The sequence below is a fragment of the Peromyscus maniculatus genome, chromosome X, assembly GCF_049852395.1.
Source record: "Peromyscus maniculatus bairdii isolate BWxNUB_F1_BW_parent chromosome X, HU_Pman_BW_mat_3.1, whole genome shotgun sequence".
Taxonomy (NCBI): domain Eukaryota; kingdom Metazoa; phylum Chordata; class Mammalia; order Rodentia; family Cricetidae; genus Peromyscus; species Peromyscus maniculatus.
Window position 1 is genome coordinate 34,691,890 of NC_134875.1, and position 10,529 is coordinate 34,702,418.

Genomic DNA, 10,529 nt, shown 5'->3' on the forward strand with positions numbered 1-10,529 from the left:
TAAGAGCCTCTGAAACAGTTACAAGATCAGAGAAAAACATAGGGCTACAATATTATATTTTTATTCAAACTAACATCATCTGTGGTTAGTTGTTACATGCTTGGGCCATAAGTTCACCTCATCAGTAAGTAGATCTTGGTATCATGGCCTTGGTGCTTCCTCAGAGCATTAGTAGTCATGACAGGTTGTGTGGTCCACATTTGACAATGTTTTGTTGCACTTGTAGCCACAGGCATAGTAAAGAAGAATGAAATCCATTCATTCACAATGATTCAGCCCAGAGACACACTAAACAACACAGAGGCTAACCACAGATCAATGACTGTTGAAGCAGATGGGCCTAACATAGAGCACAAGAAGAAGCTTAAGGGTAAGACACCACTCCCTCGGTACTCATCTGATTCATTATAACACACCAACTATGGCTGGGCATGAGACACCTTGATTAAAATTATACTTCTATTGTGGGAAGGAGCAATAACACAAACCCAGCAGATACCTATTAAACCAGGAACTGGGCATCATCCTGTGCTGAGACAGTGAAACTGATTAACTATAGAGAAAAAAAGAAAGTCAGTGTGCCGAGAATTTCTGTAAAGACATTCACAAACAAAGCCAGACCAGGTTCAAAGCACAGACACTGAGGCAGCATGCACAGGGCCTGCACAGGTCTGAATCATGTCCTCTGTGTATATATATTATAGCTTCCAGTTTAGTGTTTTTATGGGATTCCTGAGTGTGTGAATGGGTGGGTCTCTGTTTCTTGTGCCTTCTCTTGGGCTCTTCCTTCTGTTTGCTTTCTTTTGTTCAATTCCAATGTGGATTTTTTATCTTATATTATATGTTAGTATTATCCCTTAGAAGCCTGTTTCCTAATGAGAGATGTAAAAGGCATGGGTGCTGATGGACCAGAAGTTGGGAAGGAACTAGAAGGAGTAGAGGGAGGGGAGACTGTAATTAAGATAGATCATGTGAGAAAAAAATCTATTTTCAATAAAAGGGAAAAAACTTAAAAAATGAGAATCTACTACCATCACTTTGCTAGACCAGAATATTTACTGCTTTCTAAATCTTATTCTTATGCCCACATTTAAGTGTAGCTTCATCAAAGAGCAAATGGAGACCATTACAGAAAACCACAACTGGACTCAATGCAGAAGTCAACAGATTGTGGGGAGCAAAGCCCTGATAGATACATTTACAAAACAGCTCCTGCATCTGTGGTTCAGAAAACACTGCAGAAAAGGTAGGCAGAAAGATTGTAGGAGCCAGAATACCAGGAGTCTTCCGCATAATGGACTCGTACAGAAATGGCTGCATAAACAAATCTGAATAAGGGCAATATCAATAGACATGTAATGGGTAATGTAAAGGGGTAAAATCTCCTGAGACCAAACCTTCAGACAAGGAATTACAGGCAACTGATGGCTTCTGAGAGAAGGTGAGGTATCTTGTCCTAGAGATGAGCCTTAATTGCCTGTCCAATAAAAAATGGACAACCTTAATTGGTTGTCTAATACAAAGTGGTCAGACTTGAAACCATATACACAAACAATACAAATGGACTCAGACGGTTGCATTTATATATTTGTGCATAAACACATGCACAAATGCAAAAATAATCCAGGAAAATGATGCTATCAGTTTGAAAGTGGCAGAGGGACATGGAAGAAGTTGGAATGAGGGGACTTGGGAGGAGATAAAGGAAGGAAAGAGAAGGGAGAAAGTGATATAATTATATTTTTAAAAGTAACTATTACGTAGCCCATCAAATAAAGACCAAGCTGGATATTTTCAGTGCTAATTTCTGCAAAACACTTGAAGAATTATTATCAATACTTTAAAAACTATTTCAAAAATTCCAAAGATCCTATGAGGTGTTTCCCAGATATCATAACCATTTAAAAATACAACAAAGAAAACAAGCATAGTCCAAATATCTGATGAACTTAGATATAAAAATCTTCAACAAAATATCAAATCCAGTAGTACTATAAAAAAATGTACCACGATCACTCCAGAGATGTCTCAGAGATACAAAGATGGCTCAACAAATGCAAAAAAATAAGTTCACATGGCAAAATACATCAGAAGAATGAAAGGAAAAATTATTATCTACGATTATCTCAATAAATACAGAAATTTCATTTAACAAACTCAATATCACATGAAGATAAAAATACTAAATAAACTTTGTATAACATAAAGATACCTCAACATGATAAAAATTACACATATTAAACCAACAGATAACATCATAGTGGGCTTGGGAAAAGGCTTAGAGCTTTCTCTCTAAAACCTGGAGCAAGATGCCTGGGGACTGGAGAGATGGCTATATAGTTAAGAGTGTGTACTTCTCTTGCAGAGGTCTGGCGTTTGTTTCCTAGCCTGAAGTCAGTTTCACAGCAGTCTATAACTCTAACTCCAGGAACTCTACTGACCTCTACTAGCCTTCGTGAGCACTTGTACTCACATGTACATACCCACAAAACAGAATTTTACAAAGAAAAGATGCCCTCCTCCTCACTTTTTCAACCTAGCTCTCAAATCTTAGAACAATAAGAAAGGAAATAGAAATAAAGGGAATTACTGTCAGTTATCTTTCTATTACTTTAACAAATATGTGATATACTTCAACTTATATGAGGAAAATTGCTTTGACTTACAGTTGAGGAGTTATCCATCCATGGTCACTTGACTTCATCATCTTTCAGTCTGTGGGGAGGCAGTACGTTTTTCGTTTTTGTTTTTGTTTTTGTTGTTGTTGTTGTTGTTGTTGTTTTGTGTGTGTTTTCCATAACTCCTTTTTAAATTTAATTTAATTTTCTTTTACAATATAATTTAGTTCTACATATCAGCCACAGATTCCCTTGCTCTTCCCCCTCTCGCCCCCCTTCCCTTTCCCACAGACCACCCCCCATTCCCACCTTCTCCAGGGCAAAGCCTCCCCCAAGGACTGAGATCAGCCTGGTAGACTCAGTCCAGGCAGGTCCAGCCCCCTTCTCCCAGGCTGAGCCAAGCATCCCTGCATAAGCCCCAGGTTTCAAACAGCCAACTCATGCAATGAGCACAGGACCCGGTCCCACTGCCTGGATGTCTGCCAAACAGATCAAGCCAATCAACTGTCTCACACATTCAGAGGGCCTGATCCAGTTGGGGGACCCTCAGCCATTGGTTTATAGTTCATGTGTTTCCATTCGTTTGGCTATTTGTCCCTGTGCTTTATCCAACCTTGGTTTCAACAATTCTCGCTCATATAAACCCTCCTCTTTCTCGCTAATTAGACTCCCGGAGCTCCACCTGGGGCCTAGCTGTGGATCTCTGCACCCAGTTTCCTCAGTCATTGGACAGGGTTTCTAGCACGACAATTAGGGTGTTTGGTCATCCCTTCACCAGAGTAGGTCAGTTTGGGCTGTCTCTCGACCATGAGGCAGTACGTTTTATTTAGAGCACATGAATAGTAGAGTAGGCCAATTAACACCTTGATGGACAAGCAAAGAGAGAGAGAAAAGAGGAAACAGAAGTTTCATATCTTCTTGTCCCCAAAAATATAATTTCCTTCCAGTAGACATTATTGCTTAAAGCTTTACCACTTGAGTGTCACAGACTGGTGACAAGCCTTTAACTTATGGGACATTGGGGAAACAGATCAGATTCAAATAATAGTAGCAGCCTAGTTGGTAAGAAAAAAAAACTAAAATTATGATTATTTGCAGGTGACATGATGTTAAACATATAGAACTCCAAAGATGCCACCCCAAACCTTTAAAACTAAAGTTTCATGATAAAAACCAATATACAAAAAAGAATGCTGTTCCTATATGCTAATAGCAAATCATCTGATATAGAAGTCAGGAAAGCAATCACAATAAAAAATGAGAAACAAATATAATCAAAGAAGAGGAAGAGAGGCCTACAAAGAAAACAAAAATTTAATGAAAGGACGAAAATTAATATATTAATATGAAAATGAAAAGATGCCTTGTGTTCTTGGATTAAAGAATAAATGTTGTAAAATTGTTCCAACTACTCAAAGAAACCTACTAATTAAGTGAAATCCCTTATAAAGTACCATTGTAACTGTTCATAGAACCAGAAACAATTCCAAATTTTTGTTGGAAATGAAAAAAAACATTCAAATAACCAAAGTAATCTTAACCAAATAGAATAAAATAGACTATACTGAAATATTTGAATTGAAAATACAATACAAAGCTGGAATAATAAAGGCAATGAAGTACAGATAAAAAAAAAATAGAGCCACAGTGCTGAGTGCTGTAGCTCATGGCTGTTATCTCAGCACTCAGGAAGCTGAGAAAAGAAGACAATGACATTAAGGCCAGTCTTGGCTCACAAGAGAGTTCCCAGCCAGTGTAGACTATAGAGTGAGACCACATTATCTCAAAACGTAAACAACAAATCCAAATCATAAGGGGAAAATTAAAACACCGTACAGAATAAAGGAACAGAATAAAGAAGAGTGAAGTAAATCCATAAACCTACAAAATTAAGGTTTTAAAATAGTTTTTTTTTTAAATATTGAAGGTGCTGGAAATATTCACATTTGAAAAGATGAAATTAAACTCCTGCATCAACATTTGTAAAAATCAATGGAATGTGGATTAAAGACAAGAATTGTTTTTATGGGGTTTAGGTTTTTCAGTTTATGTATGTCTCTCTGTGTGTATTTCTTGTGCTTTTTATTTATTTCATATTCTGGTTTGTTGTTTCATGTGTTGGTTTTGTTTGTCTGTTTTCTAAAGAAAGAGAGAATGGCCTGTAATTGGGTGGGTGGAGAGGGGAGAAGGAGTTGGAAGGAGTTGGAAACTTTTCCTTTGGGTGAGGCTGTCTGGCTAGTTATCTCTTAGGATCAGAGTGACTCATCTCCTCACTGCTGCAACTACAGGCATCTGGAAGTCAGTCTAGCCTTTTATGTGAGTACTGGTGATTCAAATTCAGGTCTTCAGGTTTTACAGCACTAAAGGACATTTCTTTGTTGATATTTATCTTTCATATTGAGTTAAAAACTACATTTACTCTCATTTATATCAACTGGTCCTAGCTCTTATAGCTTAAAGTTATTTAATAAAGTTGGTTGTTGATGGTATTTATCATGTCCCTATTGAACATTCTTTGAAGATGTTTCCCAATACCTAACCTGTAAGGCCATATGAATCGGTGGAAAATCTAGAAAAAAAATCAGGGCTCTTAGTTTACTTTATTATTCTTTATGTCTTTTCCATCTCCTGACTTTTAATGTATGTTATATGGAAATATGGAACAGTTTTGGCACCTGATCAAAAAGGCTCAATTTTCTGCCTCAGCAGTCTACAGTTCTCTTAAAAAAAAAAAAAAAAAAAAAAAAAAAAAACTCTTGACTCAAACAAGTTACCCTCATCCCCACCTTTCCTTTTTTTCATCTCACTAAAATCCCTTGTACTCCAAGGACCACACAATTTCAAAAAATTCCTGACCAATGTCAACTGGATTATTTTTTCCCTTTAGAATGAGTTATTTACCTTATTTCAACTATTCATCATTTACAACATTTAGCATAGACATTGCCACTGCACAGTAGAGACCAAAGATACTTAGAGTTGCTTCACCACTGAGATAAAGAGTTATGAGGTTCTGCAGATCTGAAAATCAGGTTCCTAAATGGGAAAGAATCATAAGCATGCAAAGTTATACTGATTAATTACCTTGGTACTCTCTGCTATTCATATCTGCTAGCTAAATTCTCACTGTCTTATTGAGTGTATACAGTGATATACATACACCATAGTTATCATTTATGGAGCCTGGTATGCTATGCAGTTTACTTATATAATAACATGATTCAAACTAATTCCTCATTGTTCTCCTGTGAGGCAATTTATAGTTTTCTCATTTTACTAATGGAAACTAATATTCAGAAAGATAAAGTAAATTTCCCAAGGTAGGATACCTAGTAAAGTCAAAGAATCAAGATTCATCTGTTTACAGACTTCAGAATTTTATTGCCATCCACTCTGTCATATATAGAATTTTATAGGTATTGTGTGAACTGCAGGGATAAAAATTGATGAATACATATTCTTTAGGAAAATGGTATAATCACAATTAGGTACCACTTTCTGATTCTGCTGTACCACAGGATTAGAAGAGACATTTTCAAGAACAAATTAGCAGGGAATCCATATCTCAGTAGAGCAGCTGGATTGAAGGTAAAGCAACAGAGTTAGAAAAGCAACCAAGGTAAGCTTGATTCAGGGTAAGGAAAGCTTAATTGGCTATAAAGACCCTATTCTTCAATGGTATATACCCAAATGCCTAGAATTGTCTGTGGAAAGTACTGGGCATTCAACCAATACTTGTTAAATGACTGAATTGGATCCAACTTCATAAATAATAAATACTTCAAAGCAGTGCTAAGCAGTGAAATAATTCAGAGCCAAAGGAATTGTGGACCAGGTTTATTTCAGGAGAATTTCTAAGAAAGTTTTTTTTTAATTGAAAATAGATTCTTCTCTCATATAATACATCCTAATCACAGTTTCCCCTTCCTCCACTCCTCCCAACTCCTTCCCACCTCTCCTATCCCAAAGATTAACTCCCCCTCTATCTCTCTTCAGAAAAGAGCAGGCCTCCAAAGAGACAACAACCGAACACAACAATACAAGATAAGACAAAGACAAAGCCCACATGCTGAGTCTTGAAAAGGCAACCCAACCAGAGGAAAAGAGTCCCAAAAGCAGGTAAAAGAGTCAGAGACACACCCATTCCCACTGCTAGGAGTCACACAATAACACCAAGTTAACAGCTACAACATATACACGGTGGACCTAGTGTAGAGCCCATAGACCTTGTGCTTGCTGCTTCAGTCTCTGTGATTCCACATGTGCCCAGGTAGTTGATTCAGTGGCCATGCTTTCCTTATGTCCTCCATTCCTTCTGACACCTACTCTACCCCTTTTTCTGTGGAACTGCAAGGGGAGGGACCCAATGGAGACCTCCAATTTAGACCCTCTCCATATAATGTCTGGCTGTGGGTCTCTGCACCTGCTCCCATCTGCTGTCAGGGGAAGCCTTTCTGATGACAAGGCATCAATCTATGAGTATAGCAGTGTAGCATTAGGAAATATTTAATTGCTGAGGACAACATCCACACAGATCAATGAACATAGAGGGGTTGAGCTGGTGTCTACATGGAGCCTTCACCCCTATGTCTTAGTCTCTTTGGTGCTAGGAAATATCTTTAAGAACACTGAGAATACTAAACACAACATACATAAGACAACATTTAAGATAAGTTCTCTGGAAACAATCACTCCAAACTGATATTTTGGAGAGATCTTTTTCTTTGTCAATTGTAATGATAAGTGTCTTTATCAAGAGCTAAATTTAAATATATACAGATCACTTCACTTATCAGAAATTAATCAGTTAAGAAAGATAAAGCTAGGTTTATGGATGTTAAGTTTCATCCCTGATTTCTCAGGACTCAAAACAAGATACTATCTGATGCTCAAATAGTGTAGCGAAAAGAATAGTTCTTGAAATGAATTATACTCCATTTAGTAAGTAGAGACTTTGATTTTGATTTATTACTATACTTGTTTATATTCTCACTAATTTATAAGAGCTAATGAATTGCAATGAACTTCTTTATCATTTATTTAATTCACTTCATAATAAGGATTAAAGCAAATATTAAAAAAGATAGTGGCAAGGTGAAAATTACATTATAAAAAAATTCCATAAAATCTCAATTAATTCTAGTCTAATATTTTTTCAGTTAGACAATTTTCCCCTCTGCACATATTTTTGTAGAAAGACTGTTATATTAAGCTTTCACCATAAGTTTATTAAAATAGTGAAAGTAACAAACCAAATTTTAGTGGAAATCCTGAAGACAATATAGACTCAGCCACATATACTGGACCTCTGGTTTCCATACCAGTTTATATTATGACTTGTCAGTATGATTTGGAGTTTGTATTCTAATGGAACAGAGTACTTCAAGAAGAACTAGTTAGCAGAATTTACAGACAAGAAAATTAGGGTATACGGAACTGAACATCATAAACTTTACTATACTTAAGGGATAGGTAGAGATGATAAATAATACTTAGTTATTCCGGTAAGGAAGGATACACAAGGAAGTGAAAAGTGAAGTAATTCTAAGAATCTTAATGTCCAATTAAAGTATGAAACCAGGTAGGTAGTAATTTTGAACAAGGAATAGCCTAGAACAAATGTTTAGTCTCAGAGAAACTGCATTTCATGTAACCAAAAAATTGCTTTAATAAGTGGAGTTCAATAATATATATGTGTATGTATATATGTAAACAATGATCAATTTGTCTTTGGAGGAAGAGGCATGATATAGAGGACACATTTAGGGCTTAGAGTATACAATATTTCATTCTTTGTACCCTGATCAGTTGTGGGTCTCTTGTTAATTGCCATCTACTACAAATAAGCGCCTATCTGACTATGGTTGAGAGATACATTAACCTATGGGTATAGTGATTTGTCATTAGGAGTCAGTTTAAAACTATGTCCATTTAGCAAATAATAGAGTAGGTTCTCCCCAAGGACCATGACTTCTCTAGTCACTTGTTCTTGGCTCAGTAATGGTGCCAGATATGGGTTTCATCTTGTGGAATGGGACTAAAACCCAATCAAAAAGACATTGGTTACTCTCTTGATGCTCATGCCACTATTGTACCAGTGTACACATCTTGCTATGGTGGTCATTATTGTAGTTCACAGGGTGCCCAACTGCTTAATATTGATTATTACTTTTCTCCTCTGGTGGTGTTTATCTTGCAGCACTACAAAATCTAAAAAATAGGAATGAAACTCCCAGATTGGTACCAGCTTGATTTCTCCATGTTATATGCACAAGGTATATGGTGTCTTCAGCAACAGGCTCCTAAAATCAAGTTCTGGAGGTTAAACAAGAATATTAACAATAGCTTGTAATGCTTGGAGGTTTGTATAAGCTCAAAACAGACAATATCCTGGCATAGAGAGATGAAGTGGGCATGAAGTCACACACTTAAATGAAGAGATACTGGAAATTGCTTGCTTCTGAGAGGGTGAAAGTCACTTTTCTTTAAGACTGTGGCCCTCTGGTAAGTTAACCATGCTCTAGTGGATAACAACACACTAACAAGTATATGGGCAGTATAATTTGGAAGAGAGAGGTTAAAAAATGAGGGTACACTGTTGGGTGGTAGAAAATGGAGAAAGGATCTAAGAAGAGTTAGGGGAGGAAGGTTTAAGACAATCAAAACACATTGTATGATGTTCACAAAGAATTAATTTTAAAAGTTGAAAAAACTAAAAATATATTCATGTGTAATGCAAAACTTTACTTACCTAGGAAATCAGAAAAAGAGTCACATGATGATGAGTGAACATTTTAGAACACTCTTAAGAGTTTCTATTCTGGGGCTGAAGAGATGGTTCAGTGGTTAAGAGCACTGGCTGCTCTTCCAGAGGACATGGGTTCAATTCCCACACCTACACGGCAGTTCACAACTGTCTGTAACTCCAGTTCCAGGGGATCCAACACCCTCACACAGATATGCAGGCAATCAAAACACCAATGCATATAAAATAAAAATAAATAAATCTTTAAAAATAGAGTTTCTATTCCTTTCATTTGTCTTGAAATGGTGTCTTTGGTAGGGTCCATACCCCAAAGCAACTTGGGGAGTAAAGGATTTACTCCATCTCACATGTTCCAATCATAGTCCATATTGAAATAAAGCCATGGCAGTAACTCAAGTCAAGAACCTAGAAGCAGAAACTGAAGCAGAGGCAATGAAGGAACAGTTTACTCTCCATGGCTTGTTCAGCCTCTTTTTTATAGCATCCAGGATCATCAGCTCAGGGCTAGTAATACCCAGAGTGAGCTGATACCTCCCTCATCACTCAATCAAGGAAATTTCACTACAGGCTTGCCTGTAGGTCAATCTGTGAGGGAATTTTCTCATTTGAGGATTTTGCTTTTAAAATGACTCTAGCTTATGTCGAGTTAACATAAAACTAGCAGCACAATTGTTATCTTGTCAACTTAAAAGACAAACACATAACTATTCAACTACAAACTTTCCATTTTCATTTGTCCCTAAGATGGTAAATTACTATTAATATTATAATATAAAACCTTCAAACATTTGAAAGTCTCAGACTTTAGAAAGTAATACACTTGCCGGGCGTTGGTGGCGCATGCCTTTAATCCCAGCACTTGGGAGGCAGAGCCAGGCGGATCTCTGTGAGTTCGAGGCCAGCCTGGGCTACCAAGTGAGTTCCAGGAAAGGCGCAAAGCTACACAGAGAAACCCTGTCTCGAAAAAAAAAAAAAGAAAAAAGAAAAAAAAGAAAGTAATACACTTTAAAAGTTCAACAATCTTTTTTATTTAAAAGGTTTTTTTCATTTTACATAACAACCACAGTTCCCCACCTCCCGCTCACTCCCTACCTTCCCCCCACCCCACATTCATCCACCCTTCAGAGAGGGTAAACCTTACCATG

At 36.9% G+C, this 10,529-nt stretch overlaps 1 long non-coding RNA gene across 1 annotated transcript; it reads left to right on the forward strand.

Moving 5' to 3' along the window:
- The first annotated feature begins 233 nt into the window (after positions 1 to 233).
- LOC143271108 (uncharacterized) lies at positions 234 to 6,785 on the forward strand. The gene is made up of 3 exons (XR_013048333.1): positions 234 to 370; positions 6,137 to 6,206; positions 6,615 to 6,785. It is a non-coding gene; the product is annotated as an uncharacterized LOC143271108 (long non-coding RNA).
- The last annotated feature ends 3,744 nt before the right edge of the window (positions 6,786 to 10,529 follow it).